The sequence below is a fragment of the Octopus bimaculoides genome, chromosome 3, assembly GCF_001194135.2.
Source record: "Octopus bimaculoides isolate UCB-OBI-ISO-001 chromosome 3, ASM119413v2, whole genome shotgun sequence".
Classification (NCBI taxonomy): domain Eukaryota; kingdom Metazoa; phylum Mollusca; class Cephalopoda; order Octopoda; family Octopodidae; genus Octopus; species Octopus bimaculoides.
In genome coordinates, this window is record NC_068983.1 from 27,354,177 (window position 1) to 27,360,282 (window position 6,106).

Sequence of the window (6,106 nt, forward strand, 5' to 3'; positions counted from 1 at the left end):
ATATTTATCAATATCCATAAGCTTATATCTTTACCTACTATTAATAAAAAATTCAAATGTCTTCTTTTCAGTTGACCAGTGCACACTGGAATCTCTCAGAGAACGACAGAACGAATTTATTCCATGATTTATCAAAAAACACTTTATTCCTACCCGCATGGCATTCACTCTTTGTTAACATTGATCTATAGATTTTTATAAATAAATCGATAAGATACCAACATTTTGGATGATGATGTTTGGAATGGGTGGCTATTTTGATTTGCATCAATCGATTTTCATTTTATTTTTTTATCGTCTATTTTTTTTTTTTTTTTTAATTTTATCTACATGACACTTTGAAGCATTACTGCCCCACTTTCGATTTTCAATGTAAAATTCTTCACATACGTATCGACTCCTTTTCAGAATGGAATGGGATGAAAGAGTTCCCATTTAAATTGGATTGATTGGAAATCGAATGTACCATGCAACTATGAAAAATATAAGCTTCTATTTCTTTTCCTCTTTTGAGTTCAAATACTGCCGAGAATTATTTTTCATTCGTACTTCTGAGGAGTGATAAAATAAATACCAGTCAATTACTATGGTAGATTCACTCGGATATATCCGTCCACCCACTTCTACCTGGATTGGTAGATTCGTGTGAACAGCAGAAAAAATGTCTTGCGATATTTTTTCTGAGTTCAAACTCCACTGAGATTAACTTAGACTTTCAACATTACCTGATCAATAAAATAAAATAAAGAAACAATCGAATACTTGGGTTAATGTTATCCACCGACTAACTTCTGTCACCAGTAAAAACAAACTGACTTTTGGTTAAAATTGGAACAAATGGCGGAGATCTGGCAGAATCCGTTAAATTGTTGTAATAAAAATGTCTCCTGGTATTTTTAACACAACTTTACATTTTCAGTTCAAATCGCGCCGAGGCCAACTTTGCTACTAAGTACCAGTCAAGTACTGATGTCGATGGTGTCGACTAACTTCCTCCCCTCAAAATTACAGGCTTTAACTAAATAAGAAATAATTATTTGTAACTGTAGTGGTGAGAAATTTATGAATCTTGCGTCGTTCCAAAGGCAAATGCCACCTGTTTGGAGACTGTTTCCAGCAACTATGCGGTATATGTGAAATTATACGGAATAGACCATCACTGATAAATCTAAGGAATTGAATCAAGAGCTGGATATTGGCAGAGTTGTTAGGCCATCAGAGTGGATACATGAAGAGAGTTGATCCGAAATTTTCTTGCTGTGATATCTCCTTGGACAACATCAGTATCGTACAGAAAAGAAATTTACACGTATGAAAAATCGATTGTTTCGACAATATGAAATTTGCCCAGGCCTCTTCATACAAATACAAATACATGGTTAACCGAGGGCGACCTCACACACACTGAAACACATGCATACACACTCACAAATACAAAACACGCATAAACGAACGTAGACAAACGCACATCGTAAATGTGCCATTGTAACCATTCATAGATCGTCATAACAATTTTTGTTCGTTATATTGAATATTTCGTTTATACATTCCATTTTATTCATATACTGTTTCATTATGTTTAAAAACTTCGGTTCCATTTTACAATTCGTCCAATAGTTAATTTTTTTTTAAGAGTGAGTAAATTGTGGAAGATATATCTTTATTGCTGCTATTATTCATGTTTGGTAGAATGATGGAGGATTGACAAAATCGGTTAAGTGCCGGATAAAATATAGTAAAAGGATGGTGGACAGTAGAATCGAGAGAGCAGTAGATTGTAGTACTTGTTCTACTTATTTACATACTTTGAAGTACTGATTTCAAATGCTATCGATATCAATTTTGCTTTCATCATTTTAGAATCTATAAAGCAATATATCAAATGATTGTGTTGATTAATTTAATGAAACCTTTTGCCAAAGTTACAAATAGTGGTATTATTGAATAGCACCGTAATATAGGTGGCTAGTTCACGAGGCCAATGAAGCAAATCATCACTTGAATCAAATTCATATACGTTTGTAGGCTGTTGTTATAAGAAAGTAATGAAGCTGTTAGTCAGGCTCTATTATGACGACCGGAATGATCAAAATGTCAAGATAAATGATTTTTTTAATTAATTTCTGTTTGTTACACAAACTACAACTTGTTTCATTCGTTACATTTCATATCAATATTTAACACGACATGTCCAAGTTAACAACCGATCAGCATTCATTTTTACTTTCTCATTAAGTCATCAATTTGGTTAACACACTGCTAACAGTAAAACGATATCTATAATATACAGAGCAAATATAAAACATAGGTAACGAAACAAACATAAAATATTTACATTCTCTTGTGTTTGTTGATGAAATTATGTCGTCTACTATCTATAATTGATAAACATGAGACAGTATATCGTCAGCTCAATATATCTTTTCCGTTAATATTTTTATCCATTAAAGGACGTACTACAACGGAACCGAACAAATGACGCTGTTCAACAAATCGACGTAATCACCCATGCACATTTTACTCTCGCTCCTTTTATCTGCGTTACCCATACGCTATATCACTTTACTCCCTCCAGTATGGTCCCTTTAAGGAATATACCTAGACAGTTGTTTACGCACAAGTCAGCAATACTAATGCCCTGGGTCCCACTTACACACGAGTACACTTGCTCACGCCTACATTTGCAAAGATAAATAATAATGACTTCATATGTATATATTATACAATAGGTGCATATCATGTATACATATATATATATATATATATATATATATATATATATATATATATACATACATACATACATATACATGTGTGTATATGTATATAGAGAGATATATTAAAAAATCATATATATATATTTAAAAGCACAACTCCATATGCGGGGAAAGCTCACGTATAAGCTTTGTAGGTTTTCTCAGAGTAGGGGCATTTAGCATTTGGAATCCAACAGGAATATTTCCATAGTTTTGATGCAAAGTCGGAAGCCATTGAATTCCATGCCTGTGTTTTAGTCTTAATCTCTTGTTGTATTACAATTAATAATTTGTTGTTTGTCCTTGAAGAACAAGAGCAAGCACATCTTTCCTCGTTTCAATCATGCTTGTAAAATTCAAATAGTAAATATATAGCCGTTGCATTAGCACAGACTTTCGTTCGTATCGTTGTTAACCTGGGTGTTATTGTTACTGTTGCAGCTGTTGTTATTTCTGATGCAATTCCATGTGTCACTTACGCCACTTAAGTTAATCTCTATGTTACTGCCTCTTTTATTATCGTTATCGCTCTGGCGTATTGCATTTGTTATTTTAGATATTGACCTTGTTCCGTGTCATCAATCCATGTCTTATCATCATCATTATCTCACCATCATCATCACCAACGCAACCATCATCATCATCATCATCGTCATCATGAACATCATTATTGTTATTTTACGTTTATGCTAACCGTAAAGCTCACGCAATGCTTAAGAAACAACGTGCCTCCTCAGAATAATAGTTATTCCAGTGAGAATAGATTTTTAGAGCGTTCGCATGTATTTCGTAATGCACGAGCATCTTAGTTGGTACTATAGTTTTGAAAACATTGCTTTTTTTTTTAGAATACGTCCACCGTCTTCTAATGCCGTCAAGGTCGACAGGTCTTTCATTGTTTCGTGGGCGATAAAATAAGTATCAGTTGAGCACCGGAGCTGATGTAAGCTACTAGCCTTTTCCCAAAAGAATTCCAGGTAAATTGGAAGAATAGTTAAAACGGCAGACAATATGCTTGGCGGTATTTTATACGTGTTTACGATCTGGGTTCAAATTCCACCGAGGTCGAGGATGCTTTTCTTTCTTCTGGGGTCGATGAAATAAATACTAGCTGCGCACTGGGATCGATGCGATCAACTAACACTTCCGTCCAAAATTCCAGGCTTTGTGCTTATAGTTGAACGGATTATTATTATTGTTACTGTTGTTGTTGTTGTTGCTGTTGTTGTTATTAGATAATAAGAAGAGCGCGTTACGATTTGAAATAAATTGTTTATTGATCCAAACCGTTAAATAAACAATCTATTACAAATCTTATAGGGTGCTTCTTCTTCTCTATTTACTTTCGTGAAGCATCGTCAATCTTTATAAATTATTATTATTATTAATATTATTATTATTATTATTATTATTATTATTATTATTATTATTATTATTATTATTATTATTATCATTATTATTATTATTATTATTATTATTGCTCCGTCGCCCGCCTTCAATCGGGTAGGCAAGGCAGTTGTCCATTGCCTGGTGGCTGTGGCGAAGGAGGTTGCTTGGTGGACAAGGCTGAAAGGCATGAGGACAGATACATTATTCCTTAGCAGATCTCCCAATTGACTTCTTCAAGGTTAACTTCTAAATGAAACTGATGGTGGAGAGAAAAGTGTTGCCCTCGTGTAAGTTTATTCAGAGGTGTGTGAAAGTTGCGAAAATGGCAAGAGTGTATGGTACCTCTCTAAGTATAGACCTGTGAGTCGGAGAGAAGGAATTGGAGAGGGCACTTGCTCTTGGTGTTCAGGGAAATCTCGGACAGTGGGGTTCTTCGATTATCCTTAGAGATCATTATGTATCAGAAGGGCTGCATCTCTATCATCACTGCCTGTTTTTTTTTTTCTAACCTTTGTATGCAATGTATATCTCCCTTCCTTTTCATTATACACCGGGTATACTTGCTTTTTTTTGTTACTTATTTAGTCATTTTGTCATTGCGTTATGTGTAAACTCCAACACTTTATGTCTGTCTTTGTATTGTCCCCTTCATCCTTCGCCCTGGTGTCAAATAGATAAAATCTTTATCATTATTATTATTATTGACATCATCGTGTATAGACGTTTACTGACATCTTGGAGATGGTTCTTTGAAAATCTGGAGCCCAGTATGCTTTGTGTATGTATTGTTGTAAGCTTGTGACTTTCGAATATTCTGATGTCTTACTCATTAACCAGCGTTGAGGAAATGTTTGCCGTTTAGAAAAATACTTTCCTTACTGTCTTTAAATTGTTTTTAAATTTACTATTAATTTAACTCGGTTCAGCTTTCAGTTTCTGTAACAAGAACTGGTACAGAACAGCGCCGTTCACACACTCGATGGTAACGGGAGTTCTTCTTTAAATTTTACAACGTTCGCTAATAAAAGGTAAACAAATGATAAAGTAGATATATTTGCATAAGCAGATTCAGTAGACATTTATATTTTTACAAATAATAAGCAATAACGGTAATTTTTCAAGTGATGCTAATTTTAAAGCATTGCTCGCTAAAGAACAGTTTTCGGACGACGGAAGGATCTTTGTGAGATTACTAATTCCAAGAACGTACAAATAGGAAAGTGGGTTACTTCAGTTTCTCCAAAATCAGACACGTCTATCATTATCTTCAAAATAAAGTTACAAAAGGCCCTAATCTATTTATTTTATGATGTTTGTTCCTTTAACCGAGGAAGGGTATATGGAATTATTTGCTTAATATACAATGATGCGTTGAAGCATCACACATCTACCCACAGGCTTGCTCCGCTAAACCTCGAGCGACAGAATACCAAAATTACATTGTTCTCAAATTTGGGTCATGTAAGTACGGGCATGTGATGAACATAGATGTAGCAATTTACAATAAGTGGGCAGGTGACATTCAAAGTTTCGTAGACACTATAAACCAAACATCTTTTCCGGAGATGTACTCCATTCTGGAGTAAGAAACGAAAGATAGCGATTAGATTGGAGACACAGGCTAGAAAGTTCAGTTGCTTTGCACGGAGAAGTACGAGTTGCAACTTCGCGACTTTGAGAGCAGCAAAGCTAGGGAAACTGAATGAAAAAATATTACAGACAACAGCAGAGCCCTATAAAAAACCCCTCTCATCTATTGGTTCTAGAATACCTTAAGTGCCAGTTTCTAAGAAAGTAAAGGAGAAATGAGAAGTGAAAAGTAAGCTCTGATTCACACAAAACTGATAACGAGGAAATTGTCTCCATTCCCGATTACATGAAATGTAAGACCCTTCAAAGAACCAACGAAGAACTAATGGATACTAATGTCCGTTCGAAAAGAACAGCCATGTTGAAGTGAC